We start from the raw sequence: 23,189 nt of genomic DNA on the forward strand, positions 1-23,189 counted from the left end.
CATAGATGCTGCCAGTGTGCCGATCAATTGTCACCACTGTGCCCCATCAGATGCTGTCAGTGTGCCCATCATCAGATGCTGCCAGTGTGCCCGTCAATTGCCACTACTGTGCCCCATTAGATGCTGCCCAGCAGCTACCTGTTTATCAGTGGGTCAGTGTGGGGGGCTCACCTCAGGCAATCGGGGATATCGCTGGCTGCTGCAATGTACTGCGAGCGGGACTCGGGACCAGAAACAGCCGCGCCGATGGCACAGGCTGGGCTGGATGATCCTTACCAGCAATAAGGAAATGTGCTCTGTCTGGTCTGGTGGTGTGTTGTCTGTCTGTCTGTGGCTGGCTGCTCTCTCTCTCAGAGGTGCACTGCTCAGCCTTCTACCGGGTGCCCACACTGACTGCAGTGCCCACGTGTCAGCCGGCCCTCAGCTGACGTCAGTGGTTGCTAGAAGTGGGGTGGCCCTAGCCTAGCAACCAGATGTGTGATGTCTTACTCTGTAGTGCTGTACTAGTGTGTAATGATAAGGGTGGCAGTGGCGGGCGAGGGCAGATTACTGGCGTGGCGCTGTGTAAATGACTGGCTCATCTGGCTGGCGGTGTGTTTTTTTTTTCATTCTGGGACACTGTATTGTCCCGGAATGAAGGTGCCCGGGACACGGGACAAAAATCTGAAATAAGGGACAATCCCGGGCAATCCGGGACATGTGGTCACCCTATCTCAGAGATGTACAAGTTAACCTCTGTGTGCTCAGAAAGTTCACACTGCTTTACTAGTCATTTATCATCATCTCCTTCTTTCTTCTGCCTACGTCTGTCAGGCAGTCTGCCTTTTATGGCAAGATGGCCAATCTTACTACAATCGAAGCATCTCCTGGTTTCTCTTTGGAGAACATTTACTCCTTGAACATCATCCTGAGCTGTAAAAGCATTAAGTATTTTCTTTCTTCTTCCTGAGCTTCAATGCTACTGCACACTTCTCTTAGCAAAGCCCATTCAAATCTCCTCCATTCTGGGTTTGTTGCCATTAACCATTTCCTTATTGATGCTTTAAGTCCCATCAGAACAGCATTCTTACAACCTATGGCAGTAATGTTTGTGCGATCAGTCAGATCCACTCCTACTGTCTCTGCCACGGATTGGACATGTTTAAGGTAATCAAAAACATCCTCAGCCTTTTCTTTTCTCACATCCATCAAGCCACCTGATTTGTTCTGCGAGGGCCACTCATTAATAATTCTAGAACATTCTGCCCACTTCCTATCTAATACATCTGTTGTCTTATCTTCCTCCTGAAATGGAAGTTTCCCCTGCTCGTGGGGCAATCAGTGACATTAGCATTGTCATCAGCACATTTCTGTGCGACCTTGTTTAAGTCAGTGGACCCAAGTACTAATCTCAGCAATTGAGTCATATCTGCCCAGCATAAATCTTGAGTTTCTTTTAATTTGTTAATTTCCTGCATAAAGGCAGCTTTGTCCTTAGAGGGACGTGGAATGTCCCTTGTAAGATCATGCATCTCTCCTGGAGAAAAGGGCTGGTAACTAGTACTTGTATCTATCGGTGATTGTATGCCATCCTGTCCTTGTCTTGTATTAGTAATTATGCTCAGATGATATGCACTGTACAGTATCTTAAGCCTAATTGAGCTTAATTTTCTTCCCAAGCAGCTATAACCTCTAGGTTCCGTATGGCCCCCATATAGGTCCTTGTCCTGCAATATTAGGTGCAGGGTATGCCTGGTCTAATTCTTTTTTGCTAGGCCCATCAGTGATATGCGTTAGAAATATCTTAACAGGCTCATGACTAGTCCAAGTTTCAACAGATTGCATACACAAAAATCCAATACTGCACACTTTTAATGCCCTTGTCCAACTCTGTCAGTCTGCCATGAAAGTTAACATACACAGAGACTCAAGTTGATACATCATAAACTCCTTCTGCTGGAATTGGATCTGGTCTATTTTTAGTCCAGCCTAGAATAGTTTTGGTGTCATTTCTTAACGACTGTCTATATCTGTCTGTAATTTCTGTCAAAGGACTTAGTTTACTTGTGCCATTTTTACCTCTCCCGCCATTAAGAAATCCATGGGATTGCCATTCTCCCATTCCTAGAGTCCTCACTCTCGAGTCTCAAATTACAATTTTGGGTCGTCACACAATTTTTTCCCCAGGTCACACACAGTAGCCGTCAAATGGCACTTTATTACAATTGCCACACAGGCTGTCATGTAGCCACACAGGCTAATATACCACTACAGTCCTCTGGTCAGACCTTCTCACAAGTCTCATAAATCTAGTGACACCCCAAGCATAGAAACAAAACCTCAACAATCCACCAAAAATAATAATTATTATCAGCTCTATTATTTCTGCAACAGGTAAAGTAAAGGAGTTATTTGGGTCAAACTGTGTAGCATTAACCTTATTCTGACATACATTTCCTTTTATCTTACCATCTGATGAAAAATAAAGACCCCTTCAGCCAGTGGATCTCAGACACCAACTGCTATTTGCCGGGATTGCCAGAATAAGTAAGAACAAAGGTTTCTAGCCGTGGTCACTGGTCTGCACGTTCGCAGGTTTTGTGTCTCTCTGGTCAGGGGCAGGGGCGGACTGACCATTGGGCCACTCGGGCACTGCCCGAGGGCCCTGTGCCACTAGGGGGCCCCATCAGGGTTGCCAGCCTCATTAAAACCAGGGAAAGTATGTAAAAATCTGTTTTTTTTTTACATTTGTATCTAAAATGTCCCTTACCAACATCCTTTTGGTCTAAAAATCCTTTGATTATAGCTACCCCACCTCTCCAGTACCTTCTCAGCCAATAGAAACATGTCTGTGCATACTGTGTGATTGTATACTGTGTGTGTGTGTTTGTGTATACTGTGTGGCCCCATAATGTCTGATTGCCTGGGGGCCCCATAATCTCCTATTGCCCGGGGGCCCCATGAGTTGTCAGTCCACCCCTGGTCAGGGGTCTACTGGCCTGGATCCGAGTCACGGCACCAGTGTTTAATCAGGTTAGGGAGTCTTAAAACAAGACATTCTAGATGTGATTGTAGTCCAAATTTAAAGAAAAGGTGCATTTTATTAATTGCAGTGGAAAGATACAACACAAACAGAAACTCAGCTCACGTGAGCCGAGCAAAGAGTGGAAGTGTCTCTGTTCTACAAAAACATCAAGCTAAACAACATATAGTAATAAATATGCATGAGGTCTAGGCGTGTTTTAGGCTATAATCTAGGTGTTATCGTATAGTTAGTCCAATCAGAGTCTATTTCTTCTTAATAGCAAGCAAACAGTTAAATGGGTGCTAACATTATATGACCAGCAAAAATAGAAATTTCAGCAATATTTGGTCAGTTCAAACTGGTTTAATACGGAAACCTATTCTTGGAGCTTATGAGCAATGTATGTCGTTACAGGCTCAGAAGTTAGTTTAATTCCTCAGGAAAAATGAACACAAAACACACCTAAGGAAAGAAGGAAACAAGCATATTATATGTTCTTAAAGTGACAGTCTCTATATACGGTATGTCTCAACATTGCCTGAACATCATTTACTAAATTGCTACATTTGCAAATGTTAAAAGCCAGTATAAAGGAATATTAGTGGTAAAAAAAAAGCACTTATGGGTTTAACTAATATTTTTTTGTATATTTCTGCTTTAAGGAGGCATGGCAGGTGGTGTATCCTTTGACTACATACTTTTGGTGATAGGTGTCTCTCGCGCTCATCTCAAAAATTTGGGGGGTTATGTATTTGACAGTCTGGTTGTACAACCAGACCTTAATATGTGTAGCTAGCTTTTAGCAGTATTCTGCCAATTGCAAGATCTCTAGTTTAGATGTGATTTTCATTATTGAAGGTTAGATTGTCAGTGATCATTCTCAGTAAATGATGTTCAGGCAGTGTGGATTGCTAACACTCTTTCACAGTATACTAAGCATCTACTTATGAGCCTGCATCTGCTCCATAGACTCCAGCTTTGGATAACATGACCTCTGAAGCTTGCATGCAGTGACAGTTTTCATTCAGATGACACGGAACTGTTTTCTTTGAATAACCTTGCTTGACTTGGAAAATGGTAACGACCTGATATGTCAAAAACTGAAAACAAAGCATCTGCAAGTTAAAACTATAAACTGTATATTTTCATGGTAGAAGGAAAAACATTGCCTTTTAAGCAATCGTATGCATTGTCTGCTGCAGCATGTTGTTTGAAGAGATTAGCAGCTCTTTCCATTGATGTAATAATATGAAATACATTTAAATGAACTCCTCAGTCATTGCCATCTATAATTATAAAGTAAAGTCAATTACTTAGAAGTCCAAATTAATTATTTGTTCTTTCACAACTAGTCATTTTCTCCTTGTGAAACATTCTCATAAAGATGGAAAAAGAGCAGTAGAAAAACAAGTGGGTGAAAAACACAAATATATTATTGTGTTTTTTCTTTTTCATTTGAGTAGCATACATTTTGTTACGTGTAATGGTTACTAAAGTAAATTTGTGCATTGGCTTTGCATGGCAAAGCAACAGGTCACTTTAGGGTGATTCATTTTCCTTCACTTTTCTGCTGCTGTGTTTGTAGCTGGAAAGGAAGAGAGCATAGGCTTGCACACAGGGTGTGCTGGGTGTGCTTGGGCACACCCCAATCACCCCGTTTGCATTAGCATTGCTCTGTATGGTGGTGGGGAGATTAGAAAGATCTCCCACTGAGCGGCTCTGCTTATAAGAGAAGTGTGGAATCATTTCTCCTTCACTCTGAATCTGCAGGAAAGTATATAATGTGCCAGTGGGGCAGAGTGCCACAAGGAAGAATGTATGTGTAGAGTGAGTGTATACAGTATACGTGCATGTGTTGTTTTAGCTTTAGTGTGCACACCCTAATGCAATAGGCTGCACACACCTATGGAAGAGAGATACTTATTGCTAGAAATAGAGGAGCCTGTGACTCACTCCCCTTCTTCCCACTTGGCAGCATTGGTGTTTGAAAATTGGATGCTCAGCCACCAGTACTAACATGTGGAGGTTCAGAGACATTCTAAGGGCTCATTTACACTTGCAGTTAGGTGGGCGGTAAAATGGGCAGTTGAGCAGCATTTGTACTACTGCACCCCCAACTTCCCCTTTTAAAGAAGAATTCCAGGCATTGATTTTTAATTTTTTTTACATAGTTATATTGGTCTAGCGTGGACCAACTGAACATTTTATATATCATCTAGACGATGCCCCCGGAAGCTTGAAACCACTGAAGTACACACAGCTACATATCCACTTGCTTATGGGTTCTGTGCCAAGCTGGTGGCCTGCAGCATTCTGAACACAGAAGGTTGACTGCTCAGCAAAGGCACCATTAACCACTTGCTTACTGGGCACTTTCACTCCCTTCCAATTTTCAGCTTTCAGCGCTGTCACGCTTTAAATGGCAATTGTGCGGTCATGCTATACTGAGCTTTCTTTTGGTGGTATTTAATCTCTATAGTTTTTTTTTTAGTTTTTTTCTAAACAAACAAAAAAAGACTAAAAATTTTGAGATAGTTTTGTAGTTTGTTATACAATTTTGCAAACAGGTAATTTTTCTTCTTCATTGATGTGCACTGATGAGGGGGTGCTGATAGGCTGCACTGATGAGCACTGATGGGTGCTGATAGGCAGCACTGAAGGGCATTGATAGATGGCACTGATATTTGGCACTGATAGACAGCACTGATAGGCGACACTGGTGGGCATTGATAGGTGGCACTGGGGGGCACTGCTTAGCAGCAGTGGGTGTCCATGTGCGGGAGCGATGTCCCATTTACACAAGCCTGTAATCAGCTTTTTTCCCCCTCCTTCTGAAAAAAAAAAGATTACCGGCTTCTGTTTACATCACATGATCAGCTGAAATTGGCTGACAGCTGATCGCGTGGAAAAGGGACAGGATCGACCCCTTACTCCGATCTGTGATCAGCCAAGTCTCATGGATTCGCTGATTACAGAGCACACCACCCGCACCATGCTAGGAGCGTGCAGGCAGCACATGCATGGGAGGAAGTACATGGATGCCCCCTGGATATTTAGTTCCCTGCTGTAGCCGTCTTTCAGTTAAAGTGCCAATGGGAAGAGGTTAAGAGAGTGCTTTGTATTCTCTGAATGAATGTAAAGCATTTTCTGATTGAACAAAGTGGAGAGACAGAGTGGTTGCCCCTGGAAGATGCAAATCACTGCTGTAGACAGCTACATATCCACTTGCTTCTGGATTCTGTGCCAAGCTGGTGGCCTGCAGCATTCTGAACACAGAAGGTTGACTGTTCAGCAAAGGCACCATTAACCACTTGCTTACTGGCCACTTTCACCCCCTTCCTGCCCAGGCCAATTTTCAGCTTTCAGCCCTGTCACACTTTGAATGACATTTGCGTGGTCATGCTACACTGTACCCAAAAAAATGTTTAGCCTTTTTTTATTTTTTTACGCAAATAGAGCTTTCTTTTGGTGGTAGTTAATTACTACTGGGGTTTTCATTTTTTGCTAAACAAACAAAAACAAATTAAAATGAATGAATGAATGAAAAAACTGTTTTCATAGTTTGTTATAAAAATTTGCAAACAGGTAATTTTTATCCTTCACTGATGTGTGCTGATGAGGAGGCACTGATGGGCACTGATAAGGAGGCGCTGATGGGCAGCACTGATAGGTGGCACTGATAGGTGACACTGGTGGGCACTGATAGATGACACTGGTGGGCATTGATAGGTGGCACTGGTGGGCACTGGAAGGTTGCACTGGTGGACACTGCTAAGCACCAGTGGGTGTCTGTGTGTGGGACCGATGTCCCATTTACACTTGCCGGTAATCTGCTTTTTTTTCTCCTCCTCAGGAAAAAAAAAGCCGGTTACCGGCTTCTGTTTACATCACATGATCAGCTGTCATTGGCTGACAGCTTATCACATGATAAAGGGTCGGGATCGGCCCCTTACTCCGATCTGGGATCAGCCAAGTCTGAAGCAGCACATGCATGGGAGGACGTACATGGACACCCTGCCGGCAATTTAGGCCTACGCTGTAGCCGTCCTTTGGCTATAGCACAGGTGGGAAGAGGTTAAGAGAGTGCTTTGTATTCTCTGAAACAATATAAAGCATTCTCTGATTGGACAAAGTGGAGAGGTAGGGTGGTGACCCCATGGCATATACAAAGCTTGCCCCTGGAAGCTGGAAATCAATGATGTAGACACTGCTACTCCAGAAATCTCCAGTTGCTTCTGGGTTCCGCACCGAGCGGCTGCCCTGCTGCATTCTGAACACAGGGGATCAGGCACTCAGCACGAATGCCATTCAAAGAATGATTTGCCAGGTATGATATATGCATAATTACATTGGTCAAACCATGTATAAAATAAGCATACCTGGAATTCATCTTTAAGCTGCAAATTCAGCCAGGCAGCAGCAAAAATCCTACCGCCTGCCTCATTCGGCAGGAAGTACCACCACCAAACATTAACCCTTCAACTAAATGGGACTATCCCGCAACCTCCCTGCAATCACATATATTGATATTGTGCACAGTTGCGGTGCAGAGGTGCTGCATTGTCAGGGTTAAAACAGGTGGCAAGGAGGTGACATATCTCCCCCTTACTGATATTCATATACCTCTAAAAAGCAATCCATTGCAGATTGCTTTTTAGAGGAGCAGCAAAGTCTGCCACACATCTAAAACTAAAGGTGTAACCTTTGAGTGGCATTGACTTGAAACTTACAAAAAGGTTTCCTCTGCTTACTTCCAGCGGCGAAAAGAGCAGCAGAGGAGTAAAGGGGAGGTAAGTATTGGTTACTATCTGTGGGAGATGACTAAACCTTTTGTTTCACCCTGCAACCCTACTAAATTTATGAATGTCTCCACAATGGAAGCACATGCATTCTAATAGATAGATAAGGGGCATGTGCTTCTATTGTCGAGACGCTCATACATTTTGTAGGGTTAGGACTGCAAGCAATACAGGGTGCCGTGAAGAGGCCTTTGCAAATATGTGTTAACTATAACCCTGTTTTTAAAGCATACTGTTGGACAGGTTAATTCGGTTGGTAAGCAGACTGGTTGGTGAGTTGAGTTGGGAATTTTCTCTGGTTTTGTCTTTCATGTGTTTGCCCTTCCATGTGCTCCTTGCTGTGAAGGCCAGTTATAGGTGGGGACAGGGGCCATCTCTTTGTTACTGGTGTAAATATTCTAACATTGTGCTATGTGCTGGGTGTCCAAAGTGCCCATGTGCCTTTAAGGAGGATTGGGCTACCTCTAGGCCAACTTGCCCCTTGTCCAATGTGCCCCTATCCATAAGAATGCTGTGCTTCCATTGTGGAGACTCTCATAAGGACTGCAAGCGATACAGGGTGCAGTGAAGAGGTCTTGCAGCTTACACATGTGTTTGCAAATGTGTGCTAACGAAACCCCTGTTTTTAACGCATACTGTTGAACAGGTTAATTTGGTTGGCAAGCAGACTGGTTGGTGAGTTGAGCTGGGATTTTCCTCTTGTTTTGTCTTTCCTTGGCAAAATGCCTAAAAAAATTGCCCAAAAATTGTCTCAAGCCTGCCTTTTAGTTACACAAAGCCACCGGTTTTTATTGTGACCAGTTCAACCTTTCAGCCACCAGCATCCTAACAACCAGTGCTGTCATTCGTGTTGATAAGAAGGGTGTTGATGGCCTGCACAGGATCCTTGTTTTACCCTCCCCTGCCCCTCTCCATCAGCACTGAGGTCACATTGGCTGAGTGATGGAGAGTAGGAGCCGGTTCACACAGGGGCAACATGACTTCCAGCGCGACTTTTGGAGGCAACTTGGACACGACTTGAGTATGAATAACAGCGTGACTTGGCGTGACTTCAACGCGACTTGGGGCGACTTACAACGCGACTTGAAGTCGCCCCAGGCCAGGTGACTTTGGCCGTGGCCAATCAGACAATAATGAGCTCTCAAGGGGGAACTCCACGCCAAATTTTAAATAAAAAAAACGGCATGGGTTCCCCCTTCAGGGAGCATATCAGGCCCTTAGGTCTGGTATGGATTTTAAGCGGAAGCCCCCCTACGCCGAAAAAACAGTGTGGGGGTCCCCCCAAAATCCACACCAGACCCTTATCCGAGCACGCAGCCTGGCCGGTCAGGAAAGGGGTGGGGACGAGTGAGCGCCCCCCTCCTGAACCGTACCAGGCTGCATGCCCTCAACATGGGGGGTGTTGGTGCTTTGGGGAAGGGGGCGCCCTGCGGCCCCCCCACCCCAAAGAACCTTGTCCCCATGCTGATGAGGACAATGGCCTCTTCCCGACAACCCTGGCCGTTGGTTGTCGGGATCTGCGGGCGGGGGGCTTATCGGAATCCGGGAGCCCCCTTTAACCACTTCCCACCCGGCCACTGCATATAAACGGCCAGGTGGGAGCTCTCTACTCCTGACAGGACGTTCCTGAACGTCATGTCAAAGAAGCGGGATCGCGCGGGCGCGCTCCCGCGCAGCTGCGCGATCCCGGTGCGCGCGTGTCCCCCGCACACGCCGCATCTCGGATCGGCAGGAGAGCAATGTCATTTGCCCTCCTGATCCGCACGATGGCTGTGTCTAATCACAGCCATCGTAAGTAAACAAAGGGGGATGGGCGGCAGATAACCGGTGATTGCGCCGCCACGTGCCCGCGCAGCGGCGCGATCCCGATCTGCCTGAGACCCCCTGAGACCGGAGAGAAAAATACAACAGGAGGGCCATGTGATTGGCCCTCCTGATTACATGACGACTGTGTCCAATCACAGTCGTCATGTAATGTAAATAGAGAGCAGTTGTAACTGCTCTCATCTCTTCCTCTCCTCACACAGAAGCTGTCAGTGAGGAGAGGAAGAGAAATCTTTGCTTCAGCCGGGAAGATCAGTGAGTTTTCTAGCTGTTTGTCTGCTGTTTACCCACTGATCTCCCAGCTAGTGTCCCCCAAAACCCAGTGTCCCCCAAAACACAGTGTCCCCAAAAACACAGTGTCCCCAAAAACACCTGGCACATCGGCCCGCCATCTGACACATCAGCCACCCGCCATCACCAGGCGCACCTGCCCGCCATCACCAGGCGCATCTGACCCGCCATCACCAGGCGCATCTGACCCGCCATCACCAGGCGCATCTGACCCGCCATCACCAGGCGCATCTGCCCCGCCATCACCAGGCGCATCTGCCCCGCCATCACCAGGTGCATCTGCCCGCCATCACCAGGCGCATCTGCCCGCCATCACCAGGCGCATCTGCCCCGCCATCACCAGGCGCATCTGCCCGGCCATCACCAGGCGCATCTGCCCGCCATCACCAGGCGCATCTGACCCGCCATCACCAGGCGCATCTGCCCCGCCATCACCAGGCGCATCTGACGCCCGCCATCACCAGGCGCATCTGACGCCCGCCATCACCAGGCGCATCTGACGCCCGCCATCACCAGGCGCATCTGACGCCCGCCATCACCAGGCGCATCTGACGCCCGCCATCACCAGGCGCATCTGACGCCCGCCATCATCAGGCCCATCTGACACCCGCCATCATCAGGCCCATCTGACGCCTGCCATCATCAGGCCCATCTGACGCCCGCCATCATCAGGCTCATCTGACGCCCGCCATCATCAGGCTCATCTGACGCCCGCCATCATCAGGCCCATCTGACGCCCGCCATCAGGCCTATCTGACGCCCGCCATCAGGCCAATCTGACGCCCGCCATCAGGCCAATCTGACGCCCGCCATCAGGCCCATCTGACGCCCGCCATCAGGCACATCTGACGCCCGCCATCTGACATCTTCCGCCCGCCATCTGACATCTGCCCGTCAACATGACTAAAAGGTCGTACAGCGCAGAGGAGGTTTTCCAGATGCTCCAGAGTATGTCGGACGAGAGTAGCGGGGAACTCTCTCCGTCAGACTCGGATAGCGATTATGAGCCAGTGGAAAGCAGTGGCTCTGAGATGGAAACCGAGGAAGATAGAATCCTAACAAGGAGAAACGGGAGAAATGAGCAGGCGCAGACATCAAACAGCAGCGCACCACTCCAGGATGATATGCAGGCATCCACCAGCAGCGCAGCACTCCGGGATAGGCAGGCATCCACCAGCAGTTCTGCAACCTTCCTTGAAGATAGGCCAGATACTAGCAACGGAGCATCCCATCAACGAGGCAGTGCCCATACTAGCCTTCCAGATGTTCTGCTGTATCCAACATGGCTGCCCGATACGTCAGTAGAACCTGTTATTCCCCTTTTTACATCCCAGCCAGGCCCTCAGATACAGACGGAAAATGTAACCCCACTTTATTATTTTCATTTATTTTTTACCAATGATCTCCTAACTGTCATTGTGGAGCAATGTAATCTATATGCCAGCCAACATATAGCCAACAATCCCAGTTCCTCCTATGCCCGTTCTTTTTTTTGGAAACCCCTCACCGTGGAAGAATTTAAAATTTTCCTTGGCCTAACCCTCAACGTGGGGCTAACAAAAAAAAATGAAGTCCATTCCTACTGGTCTACCCAACCTATCCACCACATGCCGGTCTATTCATCAATTATGCCCAGAAACCGTTATGAGATGATCATGAGATTTTTACATTTCAATAACAATGCCCAATGCCTCCCTCGAAATCATCCCAGTTATGATAAATTATTCAAAATTCGGCCCCTAATCAATTTTTTTTCCGCCAGTTTCAAACAGATGTTTACCCCTGATAAAAATATTTGTGTGGATGAATCCCTATTACACTTCACTGGGCGACTTGCAATACAACAATACATGCCCAGTAAAAGAGCCAGACGTGGGGTAAAATTTTATAAGGCGTGTGACAGGGCCACGGGTTACACATATGACTTCATAATTTATGAGGGAAAAGACAGACAGCTAAACCCCCCTGGATGCCCTACCTACATGGGAACAAGTGGCAAAATTGTCTGGCAGCTGATCCAACCATTGCTTGGGAAAGGTTACCACCTATATGTAGACAATTTCTACACAAGTCTCCCACTTTTCCGCCATCTATACCTAAAGCAGACTGTGGCCTGTGGGACAGCACGGACCAACCGCAAAGGTTTCCCACAGATATTGATCACCAAGAAATTAAAACAGGGTGAAATGGCCAGTATGCGGACTGACGAGGTACTAGCGGTGAAGTGGAGAGATAAAAAAAGAGATGTCTACATCCTTTCCACAATACACAATGACACCTTGGTGGAACTGCAAAGAAGAAAAGGCCCCATCCAGAAGCCAAAATGTATCCACGAGTATAACTTATACATGGGGGGGGGTGGATATGAATGACCAGATGATGCAGCCCTACTTGGCCACCAGGAGATCACTGTTTTGGTACAAGAAAGTCGCCGTTTATTTGATGCAATTGGCCATGTTCAATTCTTATATTATTTTTTCTAAGAGCACCCAAAGTTCCCTGACCTATCTAAGATTCCAAGAAGATGTCATCACAGCCCTTGTCTATCCCCATGGCCAACCCACTCAACTAATTCGGTCTGATGCAGTAGCCAGACTCCATGAAAGGCACTTTCCCGACATCCTCCCTCCTACCCAAACAGGTCGCAAACCCCAAAAAAGATGCCGTGTGTGTACAAGTAGAGGAATTCGCCGTGACACCCGATACTACTGTCCAGACTGTCCCTCCCAGCCAGGCCTCTGCATTGGAACTTGCTATCGAAGCTATCATACTTCACTAAACTATTAGTAAAGTGAAGATGATTTCTTTCCAGTATCCACTTTCTGCCATTTCTGTGTATGACCCGGACTGTTAAATGACTATGCCTCTGCCAAACATATTTCTGCCTTCAACGTGAATTGACCTCGGCCTGTTAAATGACCATGCTTTTTGCCTGCCTCCTGAACTGATCATTTGCCCTGCCACTGTACAGCACAGGGGTCTCACATGTGAGGGGCTCCAGAAAAAGTTTTCCGAGTGGAGAAAACCTTTTTCTCCAGGTTTTTCGTTTTCTCGGATTAGGGTCTGGAGACTCGGAGGCTTCGTAGAGATTTGGGTGGGAAGAAGCCTCTACCCCTGTCCTCGGGTCTTACCTGACCAAGGCCCAATGTACAAAGTGCCGCCTGCTGCCATCTGAACTGGCCCTACCTTTGCCTGCCACCTAAACTGGCCATGCCTGTGCCTGCCACCTGAACTGGACATGCCTATGCCTGAACTGCCTGCTAAACCTTGGACTGTACTGAACCATGTTCATAATTTTCCATATCTGTCTGCTGCCTGGACAATTCCTGGACATTTCCTTTGGCTGTCTAGAAAATGCTTTGACTGCTCTGGAACGGTGTCCCTGTCTGCTAAAACCACAGGTGAGCCTTTTTTTTACCCTTTGCTCAGCAGAATGTATTTTGGTGTGTAATTCTTGGTGTGTACATGCTATATGTTAGAAGCCTGAAGGTGGTACTTGTATGTTGGGCTTCTGTATGCGGCCAGGCTGTGGAAAAGTCTGACACATGGGGTATCGCCATACTCAGGACGAGTAGCAGAATGTATTTTGGGGTGTCATTTTGGCTATGTACATGTTATGTGTTAGAAAGATCTTCTAAATTGACAACTTTGTGAAAAAAAAATAGGTTTTTATTTTCTTTCCACATTTTCCAAAAACTTGTGGAAAGAAATTATATGTTCAAAAGACTCATTATGCCTCACAGAATATACATTGGGTTGTTTTCTTTCCAAAATGGGGTCACTTTGTGGGTAATTCCATTGTCCTGGTGCTCCAGGGCCTTCAAAAATGTAATAGGTACTCAGGAAATGAAATGTGTAATTTATGCCTTTAGAACGCCTGATGGTGCTATATGGATGTTGGGCCTCTGTATGTTGCTAGGCTGTGGAAAAGTCTGACACATGGGGTATCGTCATACTCAGGACGAGTAGCAGAATGTATTTTGGGGTGTCATTTTGGCTATGTACATGTTATGTGTTAGAAAGATCTTCTAAATTGACAACTTTGTGAAAAAAAAATAGGTTTTTATTTTCTTTCCACATTTTCCAAAAAATTGTGGAAAGAAATTACATGTTCAAAAGACTCATTATGCCTCATAGAATATACATTAGGTTGTTTTCTTTCCAAAATGGGGTCACTTTGTGGGTAATTCCATTGTCCTGGTGCTCCAGGGCCTTCAAAAATGTAATAGGTACTCAGGAAATGAAATGTGTAATTTATGCCTTTAGAATGCCTGATGGTGCTATATGGATGTTGGGCCTCTGTATGTTGCTAGGCTGTGGAAAAGTCTGACACATGGGGTATCGCCATACTCAGGACGAGTAGCAGAATGAATTTTGGGGTGTCATTTTGGCTATGTACATGTTATGTGTTAGAAAGATCTTCTAAATTGACAACTTTGTGAAAAAAAAATAGGTTTTCATTTTCCTTCCACGTTTTCCAAAAACTTGTGGAAAGAAATTATATGTTCAAAAGACTCATTATGCCTCACAGAATATACATTGGGTTTTTTTCTTTCCAAAATGGGGTCACTTTGTGGGTAATTCCATTGTCCTGGTGCTCCAGGGCCTTCAAAAATGTAATAGGTACTCAGGAAATGAAATGTGTTTTATGTGTTGAAATGTGTTAATTTATGCCTTTAGAACGCCTGATGGTGCTACATGGATGTTGGGCCTCTGTATGTGGCCAGGCTGTGGAAAAGTCTGACACATGGGGTATCTCCATACTCAGGACGAATAGCAGAATGTATTTTGGGGTGTAATTGCAATTATGCCTGCACCATGTGTGAGAAATAACTTGTAAATATGATAATTTCGTGAAAAAAAAAAATATATATATATATTTCTTAATTTTCCAAAGCATTGTGGGGAAAAAATTGCAACTTCAAAAAATTCACTACGCCTCTTACCAATTACCGCAGACTGTCTTCTTTCCAAAAAGGGGTCATTTGGGGGGTTATTGTACTGTCCTGACATTTTAGGGCCTCAAGAACTGAGATAGGCCATCATTAAAGAAGAGAGGGGACAAATTGTGAACAAAGGGACTGGAGGGTAACCAACCCCCGGGACTTTATCAACGGCACTAAGTATGATCAATCAAGATTTAAAATCAATTGTAAGTTTTATTCAATGTACAAAAAAACATTATTTGAAACAAGTGACTTTCGTCTGTTTTACATGTATAATACAAAATGCGGATGTACAGAAATAGGTATATGAGCCTTGAAGACTACATAGGTTACCACATTAGTGTAAAATTCAAACTGCATTGTTTCTTTCTACATGTTTCGCTCAGATAGAGCTTCCTCAGGACAATTGCAGCGTATAATATTCTACAAAAGAACAAAATTGTATAAACAAATTAATTGATGTTGAAAAAAATGAAGTAAAATATGCATAAATAAGTTTTGTTTTGTACATAACCAAATCACAAAGGGTACAGAAGGCATTGAACAATATGGGTCAACACATTCTGATCAGATAAATTTAGTGGCAGAGCTCCCCTCAAGACATCTTTGATGGCCGGAAAGGAGCATAACCACCACCCTCTACGTAATATAAGGACATAAATTTGCAAGTCAGTATAAAATACCATATTAATTATTCAAGCCGGGGGACACATTAACCCTTTATCTGGGTGGCGTCCCACATAATCATAATCATAATATATAAGCAAATATCATTGTCCTCTAAAGAGAATGATAACAGGATTGAACTGTGAACTGTGAACTAAAAAAAAAAAAAAAAAAAAAAAAAGAGAATATATATAGAATATATATAGAATATAGAATATATTGAAGATGAGATGTCCCCTTGGGGCCTAAGAATACAGATTTTTCCCACCATCTACAAAATAGAACCCTCCTTCAAACACCAATGGGAGGCTAATCTTCAGCAATGTTCTACTACCATGATGCAGATACTTTGTTCTCATTATACTAATGAGTTGAACATTGCTGACAATGAAATCCAGAAACTATATGACAAGAATACATCAGTAATCTCGCATGAATCTTTTTTGGACCGGGAACACAATTTAAAATCCAATCTAGAACAATATGTGGCTACATTGATTTCCAACAAGGAAAAAAAGTACATGCGAGATAAACTGGCCTATGACAATAATCAGGCCTATAACTGGACTTCCAGTCGAAACTATAAAACAAAATTTTTGCCCAAACAAGGCAAAACACGAAGTCATAATGTAGAACAAACAGATTCAGATATGTCTTCTAATTCTTCTGTTTCCTCCTCCTCTCTTTCCTCCTCACAGGTCACAGCAAATATCACATCGAGTAAGAAAACACGTCATGCCAAACGTACTAATGAGAAGGAAGGTATTTCTCAAACTAAACCGATTTCTCACATATCAAATACCTCTATTCACACAAGAGCCTCAGCAGCCAAAGTGGCTTCTGCGACCAAAACAAACACTTCACCCCTTTCACATCCGAGCCTGATGCCCGACCCACAGGCACCCATGGCCTCGCCCCTAATGGATGGGGGGCGGACCATGGGTGCCTCTGATTCGGGTTTTCGCACAGCCCCAATTTTCAATCAACCTGTTCCCAAAGCACTAGACCAAATTCACCTGAGACACAACAAAATCCCTTTGAAATAATCAATCTTTCCTCGAGCTCACTTACAGAAGCCCAAATTTCCTTGTTGAAATTGGGTCTTTCTTTCTGTCCTACACAACCCATTGACACTTTTGAATTGGTCAAGGACACATATCTTTTTGCACGGAAACTTTTTTATAAGGTAATTTTTGATAAATCATTAAACCGAAAACAGGACTCACCATTTTCTAGCACATCACTTGATGCCCTTAGTCTCTCAGAAATTAAGGCCATAGAGGAACTTATGGAATTATGGGAGGAGGGAGGCATTGATTCCACTGATCTGGAGGAAGCATCTGTATTGCTCGCTGATCAGGATACTGATACGGAGCGTCCGGCTGCAACCTCAAAATCGCACTTCTCGCATGCATTAAAAGAATACAAACCACGATCCAATAGGTTCCCTACCTTACAAAACAATTCCAACATATGGGCATTTGTACAACAAGTGACCCAAGAAATAATAAAGACCAAGTGGGAAAGTACACAACAACCCAACCTTACAGAGCAACAAAAAGAGGCCCTCCTAATGTTGAAATCAAACACAGACATTGTAATAAAACCGGCCGATAAAGGGGGAAACCTTGTAATAATGAATTTGATTCAATACGAGAATATGGTGTTGGACCTTTTGCGAAACAAACAATGGTATCGCAAAGTTCCAGCAAGCCACGTTGGTTACATCAATACCCAATTTGGTAAATTAATTGCCAAAGCTTACAGAGAAGGTACTATTACGAAGAAAACGTGGGAATATCTAAATGTCCCCAATCCCAAAACTCCGACAATGTATGCCCTTCCGAAGGTGCATAAGGATCCTTTGAAACCTCCTGGCCGCCCCATTGTATCAGGAAGAGGCTGTTTGACTGAGCATGCGAGTGCCATGGTCGATGATTTTTTACGTCCCTTTGTGGAGGACTTAACATCATACTTACGAGACACCTCGGACTTGCTGCGAGCTCTGGATGGGATCTCGCTATCAGAGGGGACCTGGCTAGTGACCCTAGATGTAGAGGCCTTGTATAATTCAATCCCCCATGAACAGGGGGTACGGACAGTGGAAAGCTTTATAGTGGAGGATATACGTATTCCTCCCAACTATAGAAACTTCATCCTTGATCTTCTACACTTCATCCTCACCAATAACATATTCATGTTCGGGCGCTCCCACTACCTCCAGGTGCAGGGGGTGGCTATGGGGACGAAATGTGCTCCCTCATATGCCAACCTGTACCTGGGGGGCTGGGAGCGCCAGATCTTTCGCCAGGAGAATTTACAGCGATTCTTCGATTTTATACCGATGTGGCGAAGATTCATAGATGACATCTTCTTTGTGTGGACAGGGAGTGAGGATGAATTGAGGATGTTTGTGGATTTGTTGGGAACAAATTCCTTTAACCTCAATTTCACTATGGAAATGAGTCTTTCCAGGATAACCTTCCTGGACGTGCAAATCTTCACGGATGGAGATGGGGCTGTTCAGTCCACTCTCCACCGAAAAATAACTGCGGCAAACTCACTCTTACATGCATCTAGCTCACACCCGTCCCCTCTGGTGGCGAGTATCCCATACGGACAATATCTTCGTCTAAGACGAAATTGCAGCAGTCATGAGGATTTTGTTCTAGAGGCAAGACAGCTGAGGTTGCGCCTCCGTCAAAGAGGCTACAGTAACAAATGCCTCAAAAGGGCCTATGCACAAGCCAAGAAACAGAATAGGGCCTCTTTAATACATAATCATAGACCACCAAAGACTAATCTAGAGGTCAGATTCATTACTACATATAATGAACAACATATGCAAATCAAAGGAGTTCTTCAGAGATATTGGTACCTTTTGAAGGGTGACCCCCTTTTAGCCAAACATCTCCCGGATTATCCGGGTGTCACATATAGAAGGTCGCGATCTCTGAGGGACTCTTTAGTACAAAGCCACTTTTCCTCCTCTGTAAGGTTGGGTTCCAGACAATCAGGTTGTACCCCTTGCCACAAATGTGGCTTTTGCAGATACCTACATGCATCTAAATCCATACGTCTACCCAACGGCCATTTGTTTAAGCCCAAATTTGCTGTGACCTGCCAGTCAGTAGGGGTTGTGTACATTATGGTTTGCCAGTGCAATGCTTTCTATGTTGGAAAGACAAAACGCCCCTTCTTCCACCGCATCAGGGACCATGTGTCCCTGGTGCGTGGGAAGAAAATGGAGACCCCAATCAGCCGACATTTTGGCTTATATCATCAATTCAATGATAATTTCATGCATTTCTTTCCTTTAGAACATATCCCCCCAGGAGAAAGAGGGGGTGATTACAATCAAATTCTCCTACAACGAGAAACTAGATGGATATTTAATTTGAAAGCTACTCGATCTCCGGGACTTAATGATGCTTATAGTTTCAAACCTTTTTTGTAATAAAGATTAGCAAGGGGTTTTTTTTTTTTTTTTTTTTTTTTTTGTAGATCACGGTGGTGGATGTCATATTTGAAAGGGATTTCTCCCAGGGGACTTCCCTTATGGGGTCTGTACGGGCACCCCGGGGCGGGCTTTGACTCTTCACCCTTCCTAACTGGTTAGGGGTACAGTCAGCCCGCCCCATTTTTAATTGGGAGTTCTTTCCCCCTCCTCGTTTTCGGCCGTTGGGCTGCGAGTATCCTTCATTTTTCCACCTTGTTGAAATCAGGACTGCATGGTGATTGACCTAGAGTGTCGATTCACTTTTACTCCTGGATACTCGCTATCCTTGATGTATCCCATTACAAGATCTTGGCATTTGGCCTTCAGCCATCATGGCTGCATGTCTCTGACTTTATAATAGGTCATCGTCAGAGTACAGGGGTTGATATATCATTTCCTGGCAAAATCGTTTTATTGCCAGAATCCAAAATGGCCGCCAGCCCGGTATGGACGTGACCTACGTCCTTCGCGCATGCGCAATTGACATCGTCATGCGCGGGACGGCGATCCTCTCAACAGGTGTGCCCGCAGCCCGGCGGTGACGTCAGACGCCGCCGGGCTGGAAGCACAAGGTATTTATGCGGGTCCCTGTCACTACCATCTTAACTAGCGATGGAAGCTGACGTGGGGAGCCGCTGAACGAGTGGAGGAGCATTTTAACCTCTTGGACTACACACTACTTAATTTAATAGGTAAGAAAGGAAAGGCTTTGAGGAGATCACTGTGGAGATCACTTTTGATGATCGCTTGGGGATATTCTTACAACAGTAATGGGAACACGTATGTTCTCTCTCTTTTTACTGTTTCTTTAGAGATCAGCACTGTGAAAACTTCTGTGCCTGAACTACACTCTATTCAATCCATGTCTGACAATACAGGCTGATTGCTGAGATTGGGCTTGTTGAACTGGTTCTACTCTATTTATAAATACCATCAGGTTTCCACCAGGTATGTTCGGAGCATTGATTGGGCCAATTTGATATTTTATTCGAACTGGCCCATTACATATTTATGTCTTGTGCTTCTGCAGATCCCTAGAGGGGTTGATTGGGAGATCCCTAATGATGCCCTCACCGTGATCCGCTCATTTGATGACAGAATACAATAAGACAACTGGTCTGTATTTTAATAATCAGACAAACTGCCACGACTCCAAAGCATTTTAATCTATCAGACCTATGGGGTAAGAGGCTGTGTTTTGCCTTGTTTTCCTAGTTTACATTATTATATATAATGTTTTTGGATATTTCTTTCTTTTGTATAACCTTTTTCATGCATAATATTTGTATGCTCAGAATGTCATCCTTTTGTCCTTTTTTTTTTTTTTTTTTTTTTTTTTAGTTCACAGTTCACAGTTCAATCCTGTTATCATTCTCTTTAGAGGAGAATGATATTTGCTTATATATTATGATTATGATTATGTGGGACGCCACCCAGATAAAGGGTTAATGTGTCCCCCGGCTTGAATAATTAATATGGTATTTTATACTGACTTGCAAATTTATGTCCTTATATTACGTAGAGGGTGGTGGTTATGCTCCTTTCCGGCCATCAAAGATGTCTTGAGGGGAGCTCTGCCACTAAATTTATCTGATCAGAATGTGTTGACCCATATTGTTCAATGCCTTCTGTACCCTTTGTGATTTGGTTATGTACAAAACAAAACTTATTTATGCATATTTTACTTCATTTTTTTCAACATCAATTAATTTGTTTATACAATTTTGTTCTTTTGTAGAATATTATACGCTGCAATTGTCCTGAGGAAGCTCTATCTGAGCAAAACATGTAGAAAGAAACAATGCAGTTTGAATTTTACACTAATGTGGTAACCTATGTAGTCTTCAAGGCTCATATACCTATTTCTGTACATCCGCATTTTGTATTATACATGTAAAACAGACGAAAGTCACTTGTTTCAAATAATGTTTTTTGTACATTGAATAAAACTTACAATTGATTTTAAATCTTGATTGATCATACTTAGTGCCGTTGATAAAGTCCCGGGGGTTGGTTACCCTCCAGTCCCTTTGTTCACAATTTGTCCCCTCTCTTCTTTAATGATTCTCAATAGGGATGTGGCACTCTTTTCACCATTTAGATTAATATAAACCTGAGCCTTGTCATATATATATCCTTTTGTATGAGATAGGCCATCAGTGCATTAGGATTGATACATTTTCAATTATGCATAGCATGGCTTGTAGGCTCTATAACTTTCACACAAACCAATGATCATACACTTATCAGGATTTTTTTTTACCAAAGACATGTAGTAGAATACATTTTGGCCTAAATTTTCGCCAAAATTAGATTTTTTTGGTTTCTTTTAAAAGAGAAAGTAGAAAATTTTGTTTTTTTTCAAAAAATTCGCTCTTTTTTCGCTTATATTACAAAAAATAATAAATGAAGTGGTGAATAAATACCACCAAAAGAAAGCTCTATTTGTGTGAACAAAATGATAAAAAATTCATTTGGTTACAGTGTAGCATGACTGAGTAATTGTCATTCAAAGTAAGAGAGCACTGAAAGCTGAAAATTGGTCTGGGAAGGAAGGGGGTTTAAGTGTCCTGTATTGAGGTGGTTAATAAGGGGGCCCCCCGGCCCCTCACCCAATGTGAATGAGTAAGGGGCACATTGTACCCCTACCCATTCACCTGGGGAAAAAAAAGTGTCAATTAAAAAAAATAGCACAACACAGGTCTTTAAAGTAATTTATTAATCAGCTCCGGGGGCCTTCTTCCGACGTCGGGGGTCTTCTTCTGACTTCTCTGCTCTGTTCGGCCTCTTCTCCCGCTCACCGGCATCATCTCCAGCTCTCTGGTGTCTTCTCTCAGGCTCCTCCGCTGCATGCTTGGATAAAGGTCTGGTATGGATTTTGGGGGACCACCATGCCGTTTTTTCGGCATAGGGGGTCTTCCCCTTAAAATCCATACCAGACCTAAGGGCCTGGTATGCTCCCGGAGGGGGAACCTATGCCGGTTTTTTATTTAAAATTTGGCGTGGAGTTCCCCCTTGAGAGCTTATTGTTCTCTGATTGGCCACAGCCAAAGTCGACCTGGGTCGACTTCATGTCGTGTTGTAAGTCGCCCCAAGTCATGTTGAAGTCACGCCAAGTCACACTGTTATTCATACTCAAGTCGTATCCAAGTTGGTGGAAGTCGTGTTGCCCCTGTGTGAACCGGCTCTAACTGAGGGAGAAGAGAAAAATTGGAATACTAGTTGGTACTAGTACGCAAAAGTGTAATTGCTTTGTAAGAATAAATCACCTCTAATGTTCGGTGTCCTACGTGTGTTGATGGTGCCGCATTATGTAAAACGATTTGCCCTTGTACACACAGTCGGAGATTCCGACAACCAAATCCATCGAAGTAATTCCGACGGATTAATTCCGGAAGAGGTCCGGAAGTGATGTTGCATACACATGGTCGGACTAAGTTGTCGAAAAATCCGATTGTACATAACGTGATGACGTTATTTCATTAGGGCGGGACTACGTTCAGGCTAGTAGCCAATAGCTTTGGTCTAGGAATTTGATCTGAGCATGCGTGGCACTTTGTCCGTCGGAGTAGGCTACACATGATCGGAGTATGTCCGATCGGAGCATTTTGTCGGAACATTTTACCGGCAAGTTGGAAAAATTGGTCCGTCAGATATTCCGACGGAAACAGTCCGATGCAGACCACACACAGTCGGAATGTCCGACAAAACGGTCCGATAGGAAACATTCCGACGGAATCTCCGACCGTGTGTACAGGGCTTAGAATCATTTTTTATGTTTTAGATAGGGATACCTTGAGACTGTCCATAATTTTAAAGGGTGCTCCAAAAGAGTTCTCCATAAGACTTAGGCCGCGTACACACGCGGGGACTGTTCACCCAACTTTGTCCGTCAAACAGTTTCAGCGGACAGTCCGCTCAAAATTAGCATGGACGGACTTGCCCACACACGACGAATGAACAGTCCGCTGAAACCGTGCGCGATGACGTGAACGGCACGTACGATGGGACTACAAAACGACGCCCTATACACTGCAATGCAAACTTCAGCGTGTAAATCCTTTCTGAGCATGCGCGGAACTTAGTTTGACGAACAAGCCTACACACGAGGGGACTGTTCGCTGAAACAAAGTTTCAGCGGACAGTTTTTCGGAATTTCC

At 44.4% G+C, this 23,189-nt stretch overlaps 1 long non-coding RNA gene across 1 annotated transcript; it reads left to right on the plus strand.

Annotated features, from left to right (window-relative positions):
• The first annotated feature begins 3,357 nt into the window (after positions 1-3,357).
• LOC143987483 (uncharacterized) lies at positions 3,358-20,865 on the plus strand. The gene is made up of 3 exons (XR_013276650.1): positions 3,358-3,525; positions 16,229-16,292; positions 20,768-20,865. It is a non-coding gene; the product is annotated as an uncharacterized LOC143987483 (long non-coding RNA).
• The last annotated feature ends 2,324 nt before the right edge of the window (positions 20,866-23,189 follow it).

The sequence above is a fragment of the Lithobates pipiens genome, unplaced genomic scaffold (genome assembly GCF_037356315.1).
Source record: "Lithobates pipiens isolate NorthernLeopardFrog02 unplaced genomic scaffold, aLitPip1_a1.2 Scaffold_18, whole genome shotgun sequence".
Classification (NCBI taxonomy): Eukaryota; Metazoa; Chordata; class Amphibia; order Anura; family Ranidae; genus Lithobates; species Lithobates pipiens.